The sequence below is a fragment of the Diceros bicornis genome, chromosome 21 (assembly GCF_020826845.1).
Source record: "Diceros bicornis minor isolate mBicDic1 chromosome 21, mDicBic1.mat.cur, whole genome shotgun sequence".
In the NCBI taxonomy this organism is placed as follows: domain Eukaryota; kingdom Metazoa; phylum Chordata; class Mammalia; order Perissodactyla; family Rhinocerotidae; genus Diceros; species Diceros bicornis.
This window is the reverse complement of record NC_080760.1, coordinates 39,364,651-39,383,591: the sequence shown is the minus strand read 5'-3', so window position 1 is coordinate 39,383,591 and position 18,941 is coordinate 39,364,651.

Genomic DNA, 18,941 nt, shown 5'->3' with positions numbered 1-18,941 from the left:
TGGTTGAGCTTAATTACAAGAACTTTGTCTCAACCCGATTAATTTATCAAGTAGTTTCTTTGTGTGGCTCCCTGGGTCCCTTCAGCCATCTTGAAAGCCCAGAGAAAGGATACACTACATAGGAAATCAAGAAGCAAAGGACTGTTAGATCCAAGTGATTTACTTTGTTTCCCTGTAGTTAAAGGCAATTCCCTTCAAGAAAGTCATACTTGTGATTTCCTATTGTCCCTTTTCAAAGATGGGGCTTATAATCTTTTTGGCTTTCACAACACTCTATAATAGAGTTCAAATCAACTCAACGAATATATTTTGACCACCAATCGTGAGTCAGACCCTCAGTGAGACTATGCAACGTTAGAATGAGTAAGACCCATCCTTACCCTCAAAGAGCTCAGAGAACACTATGCCCACACTGTTTCTGGCTGTCCCATGGGATGTTAAGACTTATAAGGCACAGGTTCTGCTCTTGTGCAGATGACATGAACACAAAATCAGCAAAGGTTCTACTGACATTTAGAATACTTAAGGGCCTCATCTTATTTTTCATACATAAGAAGACCAGAGGCATTCAGCTTCCTAATTGCAGAAAGCAGTATTTTCTTTTTCTCTTTGTTATAGCATCAGCCATGATTATGCTCTGCAAGTCTAGATAACTTGCCATTATCTTAAATGCTGAACACTGTCATGCTGCCATGTGTCTGTTCATGCTAACCCCTTTGCATATGATATGCGCTCCTGCGCTCTCCATCTGACAAATTCCTATTCATTTTTAACACCAGCCCGGCTGTCATGAACCCTTCCCCAACTCTCTTCTCACTTCCTCCCAGTTCCCTCCTCTGTATTCCACACCTGCTTGTAAGTATTTCTATCTTACTACACTTCTCATTGTATTATGGTCTTTCTCTGCTTGCTGAACACCTTTGGGAACAGAGTCCCCTTCATCTCAGAATGAAGAGTCCCTCTTCATTCTCAGCACACGCCACAAAGAGCTTACCTTTGAGTAAGCATTGAGTTTATACAATTCTATATCTCTTGAACTTTAAGAATTGGGTCTTGTTCAATATTGGACACCAAATTGAAGGATCATTGCTCAATTTCTGGAAAAACTAACCCTGTATTTCTATCTATCCTCAGATAAAGACCTTGGTTTTACAGGGCTAATAAGAGGATAATTCATTTAGCAAGAATTCGTTGAGTACCTTCACTGTGTCTAGGAATGAGAGGATACAAAAAAATTACAAACTGCCCCTGCACAATAGGAATAGTAATTGCTATTCCTGACACTTGACAATGCAATAATTAGCTTTGTTCCCATTTTCACAAACTTCTGTGTCAGATGTCCCCTGGCTCCAATCTAATCCACTCATACTTGCCTACTAGAAGCTAAGAGCTCGTTTTCATCCTCCCTCCTTCTTCCATCCTTCCGGGAGCCTGGGCTTTTCTGTGGCTGCCTCACTATTTCCTCTCTTGCTTCTAGCTAAGTGGCTTCTCCCACACTGTCTTGCAAGCTTCACTAAATTCTTCTTATCACTTTGCTCCCATCTTCTGAAACTCCTACGAAGTCTCACTTTTATCAACCATACTAACCTAAGGATGTAAACATGCCACTATTACTCATTATTATAATTTATCAATCATACTAAACTAACTTAAGGATGCTATAGCTAGATGTAAATTTTAGAGCTGGAAGACCTCAGAGAAGCAATGAGATGGGATTCAAGGAGCATGGATGATGTTCCACTTCCAGTAATTGCCCAGTAGCTCCTAAAACCTATGCCGTATATCAATCCAGGACAAAATATAAAAAACAACTACCTTGGAGCACTGGTAAATGAACAAAAACAGGCAGAAAGTGGAGAGGAGTTGAAACTCAGGAGAAAGGGATGCACTGGACAATTGTCATGACTTTTTACCTGAGGACATGCCCTCATTAAGCTCTAGAGAGGACAGCTACAATACGGACAGAAAACCCAGTTTTACTGGCTTGAAGAACCAGAGGACAGACTTCAGAACAACAGCTAGTGGAAAGGGAGGGAGGAATTCTCAAAAAGAAGACAGCTAGAGAGGGAATGCCCTAAAATCTCTGCATAAATGCCACCCAAATCTCTAGCTGACCCCTGAACAATATACGTGGGGGACAGACTCCAACCATCCAGCCAAAGCTAAACAATCAGAACTGAAATTTCAGCCACCCCACCACAGGGAGTCTGCAGTTTGAGTTTAGCAAGTTAACTGCCTGCTAAAAGAAGCAAAATCTATACTCTTCAGAGAAAGGTAACAGAATCCAGAGTCTCTCCAACTTATCGTTTACAATGCCCAGGGTACAAGCCAAAACTACTCACTATGTGTAGAAAGAGGAAAAGATCATCCATATCAACAGAAAAGACAATCTATGGAGGCCAACCCTGAGGTGACCCAGATAAAGGTCTTAAATGAGACTTAAGGAAAAAAATATGCCTGAATATGAATGTGAATGACTGAATATGAGTGAAAAATATAGGAAATGAAACTATAGAAAAATTTAAAAATGGAAATTGTAGACCTAAAATATATAATATCTGAAATAAAAATTCATTAAATGGGCTTAACAGCGAATTGACAATGACAGGAAAAAGTCAGGAACTTGAAGAAAGCAACAGAAATGATCTAATGTTTAAAACAGAGAGAAAAATTTTAGGAAAAAAAAAGGAACAGAGCCTTAGGAACTTGTGCACAATATCAGAAAGCAGAGTATACATGTTGTTGGAATCCCATGAAGACAGAAGAGGGAGAGGATGGGGTAGAAAAAAATATTTGAAGAAATAATGGTTGAAAATTTTCCGAATTTTGTAAAAGACATAGATTTACAGATTCAAGAAGCTTAGCAAACAACAAACAGGATAAATACAAAGAAAATTCCACCTAGTCACATTGTAGTCAAATTACTGAAAGCTAAAGATAAGGAGAAAAACTTGAAAGCAACCAGAGATAAAAATCATATACAAAGGAAAAACAATTTGACCATGAGCTTCTCATCAGAAACCAGTAGGGCAATACTTTTAAGGTGCTGGAAGAAAAATATGTCAGCTCAGAATTCTATATTTAGCAAAAATATCCTTCAAGAATGAAGGAAAAGGGCCGGCCCCGTGGCTTAGTGGTTAAGTGCGCGCGCTCCGCTACTGGCGGCCGGGGTTCGGATCCCAGGCGCGCACCGACACACCGCTTCTCCGGCCATGCTGAGGCCGCGTCCCACATACAGCAACTAGAAGGATGTGCAACTATGACATACAACTATCTGCTGGGGCTTTGGGGGAAAAATAAATAAATAAATAAAATTAAAAGAAAAAAAAAAAGAATGAAGGAAAAAAGAGCCAGCCCTGATGGCCTAGTGGTTAAAGTTTTGTGCGCTCCACTTTAGCGGCCCGGGTTCAGTTCCTGGGCTCAGAAACACACTACTGGTCTGTCCATAGCCATGCTGTGGCAGCAGCTCACATAGAAGAACTAGAAGGACCTACAACTAGAATATACAACTATGTACTGGGGCTTTGGGGAGTAAAACAAAAAAGAGAGAGAGGAAGATTGGCAACAGATGTTAGCTCAAAGTGAATCTTTCCCAGCAAAAAAAAAAAAAAAAGAATGAAGGAAAAAATAAAGACATTTTCAGATCACTGAAAACTAGGATAGTTCATCACCAGCATATTTATATTCAAGAAATGATTTTTTTTAAAAATTAGAGCGCGGACTTTGGAGGCAGACAGGTCTGGTTTGAAAATTAGGGAACTCAGCTCTCAACTTTTGCATCTGTACAATAGACACAACAATGCCTCTTTTGCAGGCTGTCATGGGAATTCAATGAGAGAACATACGCATATCTCCAAGTACACAATTACTGCTCAACATATGCACGTTAGCTCTGATCTATTTATCACTCTCTCCCTGTGTCCCTCGCTCTAATCCCATGTTTCCAAATAGTCGGTCACATATGACTTCTATGTATGATTTCCATGTCCCACCTGCCTTTAATTTATTTCATCTTTTCCTTCTATTTGGCCCGTTTTAATTTAAACAAATATTTCAATTTAATATCCATTAAATAACACTTGCTTCATGTGCTCGTTATATTTTACTAAAAATAAAGATATAACTATTAAATGCTTTAAAGTATTAAAAACTCTTTATCAATACAGCACCTAAAATAATTTCATATCCCAGTATATGGGAAAATACTATGCTAATCTATTCTCCTTCTCACTAGAGGCAGGGATTAAGTCTGATTTGTTCACCACTTCTCTAGTACCTGGAAGAGTTCATTTAAATATTTAATTAATTTATTTAGAAGTCAGTAAACTGACATTCAGAGACATAAGATGGCTTTCACTTGCCCACAGTAGTTAAATTATCACTGCTGTGACTATGGGTTCCGATTTCCTTCATTGTGCCCCAGGTGGCCAGTAGGCCTTTTTCTATTCTGTTCTATTGGTCTTTCTATCTTTGCAACACTATCCAAAACTTTATTCTTAGAAGTCCTGTTCTCTGGTAATTTAAGTCCTCTAATTTTGTTTTTCTTAAATACCATCTTTCTTATTTTGGGCCCTTTATTTTTCCATAAAAATTTTTAGACTCATCTTGGAAGTTTCCACTATCACTCCCTTAAAAAAAAAAAAAAAAAACTGCTGGACTCTGATTAGAATTACATATATAGAACAATTTAAGGAGACTTAGCTTACTTACAATATTAAACCTTCCAATCCATGAACATGGTATATGCATCCATTTATATAGATCTTCTTTAATTTTACTCAATAATAATTATTTTGTAGTTTTCACACTACGTCTTTCGCTAGATTTATTCCCAGGTAAACTGTCTCCTTTTATTTCATTTTTCTATCTATTTGAGACTTAGGGGTTTTTTGTTTGTTTTGTTTTGTTTTATTTAGAAGATCTTGGTAGAAAACATAAATTCAGTTAATAGTTTCTTGATTGGTACAGAGTTACTGCATGACTTTATCTATCATTTCCACTTTCTGAGCCTCAATTGCCTCATCTTTAAGTCAGTTGACCCCTATCATGAGCTCACATAATACTGTATACTTCCTGTTCATAGCTCTTTACATAATTTCAATTTTACTTTTATTTGTGTAGTCATTGATTAATATATGTTTTCCCCACTAGGCTGTATGCCCATTGAGGGAAGAGACTGTGTCTTTCTCGCCACTACCTTCCCCAGTGCCTGACATAATTCCTATAACAGAGTAGGTGCACAATAAATATTTGTTGACTGAATAAATGCAAAATAAAAGAGTTTGTTTTTTCCATCTCTAAAATTCGGTAAGTATAAATGAACCAGGGCATAAAGTAGGCAGATCTAAGAAAATTTATTTCTGCTCTGGGAAAAATGCCTCCACGGGATGTTAACCCAGATTGTTCTGGTGTAACCTGACCAGAAGTTACCCCAGCTTAGATGACACAGCAGTGGTGCTCCCAGCAGGAAATATCAGTGAGGTCTATTTTTATGGAACTATGAGGAGCCTCATTCTAACGTGGAACTTGGCAAAAACACTCATGTCTGTCAAAGCAAAAATTTCCTAAGTAAACCTTGATCTTTGATCCTTCCATCTGTCATCAAGGAGTCACATCAGAGCTTATAACATTTTTATAACCTTGAGATCTGACCCTGGTCCCACCTGTTGCAAAGTATGAAATCCAGTACTGGGCCCTGAGGAATGATCAATAACTTACCTTAATTCTCATCATCCCTGCAATCGTCAACCCATTTCTAAGATCAGGAAACCAAAGCTCAGAGAATTAGGTAACTTAGTTCACACATCTAAGAAGTAATGGAAGCAGAATTTGATCACAGTTCTGTTTGAATCCTGTGTCAAAGCTTTTTTTTCCCGCCCACTATATCACGATCTGTTTGAGGATTCCCAAAGATTCATAAAGTTTCTCCAAGAGGTTGCTGAAGGCAATAATACCATCTTTTTTAATTCTAATTTTAATCAATAAAATAATTAGCAATTATTAAATTAAATTATCAATTATCAATTTAATACAGAAAATGTTAGAGTGCCTCTATAAGTGAATCAAGTAAGCAAACCACACAAAAAGTTGAGATTAGATGAGTGTTCTCGTGACTTAATGTTCTCAACTGAACACTGCGGCCACCAAATGGTTTTGTTTTGTTTTTGTGAGGAAGATCAGCCCTGAGCTGACATCCGTGCTAATCCTCTTTTTGCTGAGGAGGACCGGCTCTGAGCTAACATCTAGTGCCAATCCTCCTCCTTTTTTTTTCCCCCAAAGCCCCAGTAGATAGTTGTATGTCATAGTTGCACATCCTTCTAGTTGCTGTATGTGGGACGTGGCCTCAGCATGGCGGGAGAAGCGGTGCCTCGGTGCGCGCCCGGGATCTGGACCCGGGCCGCCAGTAGCTGAGCGCATGCACTTAACCGCTAAGCCACGGGGCCGGCCCCACCATATGGTTTTGATCATCATACAATTTTAAATTGTTTTTTTCTTCATCAAATATTGTTTCATTTATACCCTAATGGATTGAGGATTACAGACAGGAAGCACAAGGAACAGTATTATTGGAATACAAGAAGTTAATGAGAAGCATATAATGATCATAATTTTGCAAATTACCCTCAAAATGATCAGCACAAAAGCTCTAACTCACAATCATCTCATCAGAACTTTTATTTTAACTGTCTCTGGAACTTCAAGAACCAATGTTAGAAAAGAGAAAACACGATTGTCGTCATATTTAACTTGGCTTTTCATTTCCTGGGAATAAAGCCTATTCATACTCCATGCATTACATGCAGAGAAGTACGATGATTTTTAACTTCATAAAGTAGTTCTTGAGATTATAGCTTATTGTGAAAGCAGTTTGAGTCAGAAAAGGCGAGCGACACTGCACAATACTAGGAAAAAACACTCGGTGAATTTTCCATTTTCCCATTTGTCTTAGACAAAAGCAGCCCAAGGAAAGAGTAATAAATACTTGAGTAGACTCAGCCAAAAACTTAACCCAATGGTTTTAAATTCTGGCTGCTCATCGGAATTGCCTGTGGAGATTTTTGAAAGTATAGATGCCAGATCCATAAAATCAAAGATTCTGATTCAGCTCTTCTAGGATGGGGTCTGGGCAGAGGTATTTTGAACTATTCCCAAGTGATTCTAATATATGTGCCTTAACTAAACAACTCCCACTTTAAATAGACAGTAGAATTCCTTACTAGCAATCCAGAGTCCATCCTGAATGCAGGTTATGAGAAAACAACACAGGCTCAAAAGCCAGGAGTCCCGGGTTCAGGTCCTGACTGCCGCTGTGTGATCCTAAGCAAGTCACCTCGCCCCTCTGGTTCCTGGTATTCTCTCCTTTAATGTTAGCACTCAGAGCCACTTGATCTGTAAGATTCCTACTGTCTCGAACATTCAATTCATTGTTAAATATTATAATAAGTCATAATAATTTAACAATCAGCAAAGCAACACAACACTGTGGAAAGAGATTAAGCTTTGAAGTGAGATGATCCTGGATTCAAATTCCAGCCCTGCTAACTTTCTAACTGTGTGACCTTAGCCAAGACACTTACCCTCTCTGAGTCTACTCTAAAATGGAGATAGTACATCATGGGACTGTTATGAAGCTTCAATTAGATAAAGAACTTTGCACATTGTATGCTCAACAGATTGCAGCTATTATTTACTGTTTCTATGCTTTGGTTGTTGCTACTGTTGTTATTATTATTATCATTATTATTTCCTGTGCAGCAAGAAGTGAAAGAATGATTCACTTGGAAAAGGGAAAGAGAAATTTCAATGAGTTTGATTGACTTGACTGTCTTGATTTCTTGTCTTTCTCATCCAGGCCAGCAGGAAGCTGGCATGATGATCGCTCACGCAGAGAGTGTCTTACTTTCTGTAAGACAGCTTTTCTCTCCCATGACCTTCATAAACTTGGCTGCAGACAGACCCTGCAGCAGAACTGCTGACTGACTATTTCCAAAGAGAAGCAATCATGACAACAACGCCACAGAAAAGGGGATAATGGCTTTCTGCTGCCAAGTAAAGTTTGCATCAGACATGTTTGAACCTTACCCTGACACCCTTGACACCAAGACAAGCTTGACATAAGGGAAGCCATAATGTAGAAAAGAAAAACTCTATTGTAACTTTGAATGACCTCTGACAAACTAACCCAGCTGGATCTGCACCCTCCAGGAGATCTAACTGCTTTGTAGATTTCATTACCCCTGCTTGTGCACGTATCTCCCAGCTACGATAAGATGATAACTGCTTTTTTGAGTTCCTTGGGAATGTGATGACCCCCAAATAGAGAATCTATGCTGATAGCCATCATCAGTGAAAACTGAAAGATCTGGTGTGGCACTCCCAGTCTGTAACACCAGAAGGTCAACATTCCTAACCCCCTCCCCAATAACCCAATGGCCTGTATAACTGCTGTAAGATTTCGTGCCCCCTTAAGATGGTTCTTTTGGACGTGAGTTGGCCATCTTCCCTCTTGCTGGCAAGCTGTAATAAAAAAGTCATTTTTCTCCTACCACCTTGCCTCTTGACTATTGGCATGTCTTGTGGCGAGAAGAAGGCCCCACATTGGGCGGTAATAACCCCATCCCTGATGCCCATCCCCCCTTTCACCTCATCTCCAAGCCCCTCTCCAAGCTGCACTGTGCCTGGGGGAGTATATCAGCTAAAGCCTGGGTTCAGCTGCTGTACCAGAAACCCCAAATAATAGTGGCTTAAACCAGACAGAATGTTCTTTTCCCTTTCTCTGTTTTATGTAACTATCTAGGTGAGAGCAATCCAGGATTGGCAGACAGCTCTTGGGGATATGGGTTCCTGCCACCTTCTTGCTCCACCATCCCCTAGCCACACCGTCCAGCTAGAAGGAATAGGAGAAGGAGAAGAGTGAGCATTCGCCTCCTTATGAGGGCATAACTCACAAGTTGCACAGATAAATTCTGCCAGAATTTAATCACTTGGCCACATCTGACTGCAGAGGAGGCTGGAGAAAATGTCATCTTTATTCAGCCATGTACCCAACTAAAAAAATAAGAATAGAAGCTGGGAAGAGCGGCCCTTGATGGACAAATAGCAGTCTCTGCCACATGAGCAGGGATCAGGGTGGAGAAGACTTAGGCACACACTTAAGACTCAAACACATGTGGAAAGGACACTTGTCCCACAGTATATGACCCTGAAGCATCTGTAACTCCTGGGCATCATTTTTCTCTAGGGATTTGGAGGACGTGTTCTCCTACGTGCCCAATACAAGCACACTATCCTTCTAAAGTCAGGACTATGGGATGAGAGACTATTACATATTACTTAGTCATTTTTTTTTTAAACAGAAGGTTTAATGTTTTGTTTTTTAGGCCATGTCAAAGTGTCCCTTGCACTAGACAGTCCAATATGTCACATAGTCTCAGGCCTGTCTTTTGATGCATGAGAGTTTCACTTTCCTCTGAGGCAGACAGAATAGTTCAAGTTCTCAGACTCAGGTCAGGAAATGTCTGGTTTTCTTTGGTTTGATCATGAGGTCCAGAAAAGCTCAGGAGGACGGGGTCCCACATCTTATTGACTGCAGCTATAGTGAGTGTGAACTCGGTTGGGAATCTCTGCAGTGCTTTGAGCACAGCATTTCTCTCATACCACAGACCTGCCTGACAGTCACAGCAACTCCATGGGGCCTCTGAACCACCAAGATGGCCACATCAGCCAGGATGAAGATACTTGGTGCCATGATCCCTGCCTCCCTGCTCTCAAAAAACGAGTAAGACTTAAAGTAGTATCGGGAACATAGCGAGCATCCTACAAGTGTTAGCTGTGGTTGTTACTAATATTACTACTTCCCGAAGAATCTTTAGAGTTTGACTGTGAGTTGCATAAGGGCAGAAATTTTGCCTTTTTTCATTTCTGCATCCTCAGCACCTACCATAATTTAAGCATATACCCAATTCTATTCAACCTACATATACTAAGCATCTGCTATGTGCCAAGTACCAAGCTGAGTACTGGGACTCAGTGATGAATAAAAGTCTTCGTTCATGTCACTGCAAAACTTAGAGTTCAATAAAGGCTCAATAAATGTTTGTGGAAGGAAGGAGAGAAAAATTGATGTTGGACTGTAACTGCAGGGAATATCACAAGCATTGAGTAAAGGCATAAATTTTAAGAGAGGAGAAATAAAAATGCACATTGGCCCCAGGAAGCCACCTCGCAGTCTCCTTTCAGAGGGCCCAGCTCCTCTCAGAGGCAACACAGTTCATCCATCAGTGCAGCCACAACAGTAGTCGGTTGAGTTACTACTCATTGCCCTGGAGCTCAGCTGGTTTGGGCTGAAGCAGCCCAGCAAATGTACCAGGATGAGGCTTAGACATAAAGCAACCAGAACTCTGCAGAACAAGGTGAGCAAAAGGCCAATATTTCGCCATAAGAACCACATAGGTCCGTGTAGAACTATCTACAGTTCTCCAGTGTCCCCAAGTGAAGTATAAGTCAAGAGAATACAGATATGCATATTCCTCCAGCAGTAAATAATAAATAAATGAACAAGAGTGAGAGGGGCTCGAAGCAGGTTGCTCTTGGGAAGGGAAGCAGGGTGACGGCAAGGGAGGCTATGTTTGGTCAGGGTAAGCTAGTTGCTGTGACAAACAGCCCCAAATCTCCGTGGCACAGTCACAGCCCAGTGCGGGCAATAAGGAGACTCTGCTCCGCACAGTCATTTGGTGACGCAAGCTCCTTTCATCTGGTGGCTCTACCATGCCCTGAGTCTTGGAGTTCTGCTGGATCTGGCTGGTGGTCAAGGGAAAGGAGAAAGAACACGGAGGAGGCTTTCCTGCCCTTAACCTCCAGGACAAGCAGGCCTCACCCAACTCTTCTGCTCACATTTCTTTGGTAAGATGGCCCCACCCAGATGCAAGAGAGCTGGGAAATCTAGTCTATTGATTTTCCCGGAAAGAGTTTGGGGAGCATTTATCCAGCCTCGAAGATGGCTGCAAAAAGGTGCTTATTCAAAGGGAAGAGTCTGATCGCACCTTATATAGGGGTGTCTCCAAGCTCTCTGCAGAAAGAACTGTGTTTGAGAAGAGTCCCAGTGAGCAGAGCTCATATACTCACTCATTCCCCAAACGTTTATTGAGTGCCTACTACATACTGCACACTGGGTAAGCATTGATGAACAAAATACAAATCCTATCTTCATGGGGCTTACTCTTTAGCTAAGGACATAGACAAGCAAATGGGCACTTGCAATTCACTGTTATAAGTGCTCTGTAAACACAGAATGCTCTGGGTTCACATGGAAGGGCTGCCTAACTCAGGTTTGGGGTGAATAAGAAGGTGGACAGAATATCAGTTGTCCTCTCTACCTGGTCCTACCCATTTTGAGGGGATTTCCCTTATCTCCACCTAAGTGTTTATTGCAGGAGTAGCCAAGTTTCATCATATGACCAGCCACAACTGGTCTGAGTTCAGGGGTGGAGTGTCCACCATTCCCTTCCCTGGGAAAATGGGAACCTGATGGAAAGAGATAGGCTCCCTCTGGGTAGCTGAGCCTGTAACACGTAAACCTTGGGAGTGGTTGGAGGCCATGTTTTCCTCAATCCAGACTGGAGAAGGAGAGAGAACAAGTTTGAAGAGAGAGGAATGGAGGAGGCATGCAGAGAAGAGAGGCAGATTGGAGAATCCTGATCCTAGTTGTTTCTGAGACTGAATTCAATCTCTCTCCTGGAGTTCCGTCAACACCCCAGAACCCTTACAATAAATCCTCCACTCTTTTTTTTTTTTAACTTTGCATAAACTTGGCTTCCCTTACTTACAACCAAGAGTTATAATGAATACGGATGCTGAAGATGTAGCATTTTAGCCAAGGCTTGGTGAGTGACTAGGAGTGAAAGAGAGACAGGTGATGAGAGGAAGATGAATCCGTGGTAACCCATGAAAAGATGTTCATAACGTGATTTTAAGCAGAAAAAAAGCCAAATTTATATAGCGTAATAGTATTTTTAAAGGGAACAACTCAAAGAAAAAAGCAATTTTATGTGTTCAGCAGAAGTTCAGAAGGAAACACAAAATTGTTTACAAAGTAAGTCTGGGGATTGGGGCTGGGTGTTTGCAGGGGACGTTCACTTCTTACTTCATAGTCTTCTATTTTGTTTGAAAGTTTAGTGATAAACATGTGTACTAATTTTCGAGAGTGGGAGAGAGAGAGAAGAGAAAGAGGGAGGGTAAGAGAGAGAGAGGGAAAGAGGGAAGGAGGAAGGAAGGAAGGAAGGAAGGAAGGAAGGAAGGAAGGAAGGAAGGAAGGAAGGAAGGAAGGAAGGAAGGAAGGAAGGAAGAAAGGAAGGAAGGGAAAAGGTTGGAGAATAGTGGAAGAGAATTTCAGCAGAGGAAACAGCATATACAATGCTAAAAGCAAAGATTGTGTAGCCTGGCTCCTGGGGAAAACCGACGAGCATCTGAAACTGACCAGGTGGGAGCTGCCTCATTAGCTAGGAGGGCCAGTGAGACCTCTTCTGGGAACTCTGCATTACCAATGACATCCAGCCTAGATCCCGTGCCAGACTGTGGTTTTAGGGCATTGTCTCTCGTCCTGTCTTAAGGTGACTATTTCTCTGGAGGACTGAAGACTATTTTTGTTAGTATTTTGGTTTCAATACCCAAAGTTAAGGTCTAAGATGTTTCTGAAGAAGTCCTGAAGTCCACATTCACTCCTGAGACCAGAGATAGAGCATCCTCAGTATTGCAGAGTAGAGTTGGTGGAAGGCTCTGAGGAGACCAGGCTGGGGTAAGGGAGAGAAGGGTGTGAGGCTGGTGGGTGAGACATCTGCTTATGGAGCAAAGATCAGGGAAAATAGCAAGGACAGACAGGTATACTGGGAGACACAAGGAGACCCATGTTGGAGGCAGGATAGGGTGTGACATGGCGTGATGCTACATTGGCGAATGCCAGGGTGTACAGCCAGATTCACCTGTCTTCCATCCCAAACACCCAGTCAATTTTACCCACCAATTTCTCTCCAATCACACCCTCCTCTTCATCCCCATGGCCACTGCTCTATTCAAGTCTTCACCACCTCCCTCTCTCCTTTCCTCCCTCCCTAATTCCTGGCAACCACTAGTCTGTTCTCTATTTCTAAAATTTTGTCATATCAAGAATGTTATATAAATGGAAATGTACAGTATTGCATGGTATGGATGTCCCACCGTTTGTATAACAATTGACCTGTTGAGGAACATTTGGGTTGTTTCCAGTTTTGGGCTGCTGTGAATAAAGCTGCTATGAACAGTTGTGTACAGGTTTTTGTGTGGACATAAGTATTCATTTCTTGAGGATAAACGCTCAAGAGTACAATTATTGGATCATGTGGTAATTGTGTTTTTAGCTTTGTAAGACACTGCCATGCTCTTTTCCAGAGTCGCTGGGCCATTTTTCATTCCCACCAGCAATGCACGAGTGATCATTTTTCTGCATCCCTGCCAGCATTTTGTGTTGTCACTATTTTTTATTTCAGCCATTCTAGTAGGTGTAGAATGCTATCTCATTGTGATTTTAATTTGTGTTTTCCTAATGGCTAATGATGTTAACCGTCTTTTCATGTAGGTGCTCAGTAAATATTTAATGGAAGAACGACAACTTGCTGCCAGGTTGGACCAGGATGAATGTGCCTTCTCAAACCTCTATCAGGTTTCTCAAGACTCAGATTGTTGACACAGGTGGGGCAAAGCGAAGCAGCAGGAGGAGGCTGCCAAAAAGTAGCGACTTTATTCCTTATCTATAATCCCCTCCATAACACCCCCTCTAGAAAAACAACAACAAGAAAATGTCTCCTGCTCAAAAGAACCTAAATGACTGAGTGGCAACCTGATTGGTTGGTTGATAGATTGAGGTGGTTAATTCACGCTAGAGAATAGATGTAATTTTAGATTTCAGAATATTCTGACTTGCATATCCAAAATGATCTCATCTTCTTCCTTGCTCTTTTTCAAGCCTTATTTATATAAACAGGTGGGTGATGGATGCTACATTATCGAGCAGACAAACCGCCATTTAATTGAGAACCCCCAAGACAACGAACAGGACAGGAGCACAACGGCCCAGGGATATCTGATGCTCTCGAGCCCGGTGAGGCTTGACTTCGACCTCCTTTCCATCTGCTCTGGCTTTGAGAGTAGTTTTAGAAGTAAAGATGAGGCCATTTTTAAAACTCCAATTGTAAACTGTCTTAGCTGAGCCCTCAAAGCATCCATCTTTCTTGTTGTCACTATTGTGGTCATTGTTCGTCAGGTTCTGTGGTCTTCTCTCATCACGTTCTGTACGTCCAGCTGATGAAGAGTCTCTGCAATGCAGGCCTCGGAGGACTGTTGGTGTTGAGACGGTAACAGGGATCAGAGGCCATCCCAGAACCTACTGTCAAGAGCAGAAGACGTGGTGGCTTCATCCTCATTAATATGTAGCTATCATCTCTGAGTCATTTCTTAGCTCTCTTCCACACAGAAACCAAAGAAGAAAACCAAGCTGTCATATGCTGGGCCCCCCATAGTCCAAACACCCGAAGACTGTTAGATGCTCTTACTATATGTTCCCATGGCTTCCCGTACTTTTACTAACTCAATTAACTGTGTGTGTCTCCACCCCAAAACTATAAGCTCTGTGAGGGTAGAGCCCCCCATCTGTCTTGTTCACTATGCTTTTCTCAATTGCCTCCCGTAACAGATGCTCAGTCCATATTTGTTAAGGGAGGGGAGGGAGAAGAGCGTGAGGGAGACAGCAAGCAGCATCCTCTGGGCTGGCCCTGGGGGTACAGAGATGACTACCCCGTGTAGATCTGTTTCCTCACTCCCATGCCCTGTCTGGCTCTCTTGCCATCTGGATCATTCTTCTTGGCCAACAAGACATGAGTCTGGATGTGCAGAGTAGAGCCTGCCCAAGGAGATGTGCTCCTTCTAGCTCAGGAACTCTGAGCTTCCTGCTCTCCCATTAACCAATACCTACACACACATACACACACACAGACACATACCTGTGGCTCTGCCACCTGGCTCCGCGTGTCATAGAAGCTACCAATTCTCAGCTGGTCTGGGTTCCAGGGCCTTGAACTTTTAAATAGAGTTGTTCCTTAGGCTCCAGGCTGAACAGGGGACCAAGATAGAGGGAACAAGCTAGGAAACCAACTGCCTCCTTTTCTCCTTCCTCACAACAGAGGATGTCCAAGGCACTCCTTCACTACAAGCAGGACAGAGATCTGTTCTTACAATATTAATGATTAAGCAGAGCAAGTGACCCCTATCTGAAAAGTTATTCAGGAACCTAAAATGTCTACAAAAGTGAGTAATGCTAGGGGCCAGCCCAGTGGCACAGTGGTTAAGTGCTCACTCTCTGTTTCAGTGGCCCGGGGTTCGCAGGTTCGGATCCCGGTCGCGCACCGACGCACCGCTTGGCGAGCCATGCTGTGGCGAAGTCCCATATAAAGTAGAGGAAGATGGGCACGGATGCTAGCCCAGGGCCAATCTTCCTCAGCAAAAAAAGGGGAAGATTGGCAACACATGTTAGCTCAAGGCTGATCTTCCTCACACACAAAAAAAATAAAGGAGTAATGCCAGAGTATAATTCAACAATAAAAAAGAATGAAATACTGATACATGCTATAACATGGACGAACCTTCAAAACATGATGCTAAGTCAAAGAAGCCAGTAACAAAGGACCACATATTGCATGATTCCACTTATATGAAATATCTGTAATAGGCAAATTCATAGAGACAGAAAGTAGATTAGTGGTTACCCAGAGATGGGGGGTATGTGGGTTGCTGGGGCTTAAGGCTAATGGATCTGGGGGGTTTTTTTAGGGTGTTGAAAATGTTCTAGAATTGATTGTGGTGGTGGTTGCATAACTCTGCAAATATTGACTTGTACACTTTAAATGTGTAAATTGTATGGTATGTAAATTATATCTCAATAAAGCTGTTTTTAAAAAGTTTTAACACCTCACTTAGTTCTTTTCCTCTAAGGTGCTCAGAGAAATTTTTTTCTTTGTCCAGCAAACATTTTATGAGCTCGTGTTTTGTACTGGGCACTGCCCGGGGACACCGAGATGAAACAGACTACATCCCACCCAAGAGTCTCTTACTGTGCAGTGAAGGGAGATGTGACATGTCCACAAGCCACAATCGTGTGAGGATGTGGGTATTGTCATCCCTGCCAGCTGAAGAACCTAGGAAGGCTTCCTGGAAGAGATGGGCCTTGAGGAACAGTTCTAATTTGGACATGAAGGATCTAAGAGGTGGAACCTGGAATTCCAGGTGAAAGGACTGACAGGATGCCGGGCGGGAGGTGGGAAAGCGTGGGATTGCCCAAGGATCAAGTAGTTCCACTCAGTGGGAGCAGAGGCTGTGCAAAGGAGGCCAGAGGGAGATGACCTTGGAAAGGTAAGCTGGGAGAAGCTTGTGCAAGGCTTTAATGCCAGGCTACAGAATCTGGGCTTTCATCTACAAACGAGGGCCATTTGTTCCATTATATCTCTGCTTCCATCCTCCCAAACAACAATAACACTTCAAATGGTATGAAACTGAAGGTATCTAAGAGGTGTCTGGAGTTCTGTCCGGCTCACCTCTTACGCTCTATAACTTAACCCTCCTGAACTTAGGTGTGCCTTCTTTTTTTTTTTTTGCTGAGGAAGACCGGCCCTGAGCCAACATCTATTGCCAATCCTCCTCCTTTTTTCCCTTTTTCTCCCCAAATCCCCAGTAGATAATTGTATGTCATAGTTGCACATCCTTCTAGTTGCTGTATGTGGGACGCCGCCTCAGCATGGCTGGACAAGCAGTGTGTCGGTGCATGCCCAGGATCCAAACCCAGGCTGCCAGTAGTGGAGCGCACGCAGTTAACCACTAAGCCATGGGGCCGGCCCCTAGGTGTGCCTTCTTCAAAATAGAGGTAGTAGTGGTACCAGTTCTGTATGATTGTTATGAGGATGAACTGAGCTAATGTCTGCAAAGCACCCAGGACTTGCCTTATACATGGCAAGCGCTCCATTCATTTTTTCTACTGTCATTGTTGGGTACCCTACAACAAACCACTTCTGCTGTCAGATGTTACAAATATAACCTAGCTGGAACCATGTCCAAGAGCTGGAAATGCTCTACCAGAGGCTGGCGTCTAGATAGCAAATAGGTAATAAAATGGGCTGGCCTATTTCCTTGAATAATGATGAACTTAAGTTTAAGTTAAATTAAATTATATTAATATAAATAATTATAATTTAAATTTATATGTTTATATTTTAAATTGAATTATATTGATTAAATTAAATAATGATAGACCTAAGTTAAGTTGTTTTAATTTTAAGAATTTATGTTCTATAATTCTTTATTTCCTAATCTGTACTTTTTAGAAATACTTTCAGCTGCAAATAACAGCAATCAAATTTAGAATGACTTAAATGGGAGTAATTTTTATCTCATAACAAGGAATCCAGAAGTTGCTGACACTGGTTCAGCTGCTTGACGATAACACCAGGGACCCTGGCTCTATTTTCTGCACTACCATCCTTAGTTGTTGGCTTTTGTCATTTGATTTGGATTTTGTTATTTGTCATTGGTTTTTGTCACTTGATAACTCATGATTATGAGATGGCTGCTGCATCTTCAGACATTACATCCAAGTTCCAGGTAGGAAGAAGGGGGAAGGACAAAAATCCTCTTGTTCACAAGGCTTTGTCCTTTCCTTTGGGAAGGGGAGCACTCCCTAGAAGACTCTCCCTCATATGTGATCAGCCAGAACTGGATCACCTGGCCACTCTTAGACCAATTAAAGGACAAGAGGATGAGATTACCAAACCAATTGAGAGCAGTCATGATCGACTCTCTAGGGGCCAACTCAGGCTGAGACCCCTTCCCCACGCGTCCCCACAAACACATCGGCATTCTGTTGTCAACGAAGGACCGCTGGAGGGGTAGACCACGGGCTGCAGACAGGGTCTCCTGTTCCAGGCGTGGGTTGGTTTAATCCAAGGCTCTGGGCTAGGAATACTGTGTGGAGGCCTGGTCACCAGATCTGTGACAGGCCAGCGAGGCTCCAGAGCTGCCAGGGAACAGGGAAGTCACCTGGTGGCAGTCTGCAGCGGGGAGCGAGCCTGCTCAATCTGTACACACACGAGGATGGACTGTGTGCTCAGGGCCTCGCAAATCCCCGCGGGCACAGTGACGGAGGACAAGGATCACTCTGGTGGACCTTCCTCCCACACTGCTTGAGGGGAGGCTTTGGGCCACACTCCGAGCCTTTCTAGGTCACCCGTCAGAGAGTGACCATGAGGACTGTAGTGGGTGGAGTGATGGAGCCCCAAAATATATGTCCACTCAGAACCTGTGAATGTGACCTTGTTTGGAAAAAGTCTTTGCAGATGTAACTAAAAACCTCAGACAAGATCATCCTGGATCAGGGTGTGCCCTAAATCTAATGGTAAGTATCCTGATAAGAGAAGGAAAGGGAGAAGGCAGGAGAAGGTGATGTGAAGATGGAGGCAGAGATTGGAGTGATGCAGCCCAAGCCAAAGGACGCCTGGAGCCACCAGGAGCTAGTAGAAGGAAGGAAGAATTCTCCCCTGGAGACTTTGGAGGGAGTGTGGCCCTGCCCAACACCTTGATTTCAGATTTTCAGCCTCCCAAACTACAAGAGAATAAATTTGTGCTGTTTTAAGTCACTCAGTTTGTGCCAATTTGTTACAGCAGCCCTAGGAAACTAATACAAAGGACCATGTCACTCCAAAGGCAATTTGGGCTGAAATGCTAGTTTCTAGGAAGACCTGTGATTATATGATGTCATCACACACCCAAAGCCGGTGATGAAAGGAAAAGCTATGTGATGTGAGGGCGGCCCAGACCATGAGAGGGACATCAAGGAGGACAAAAGAGGCTTTTCACCCCCCAAACTATCC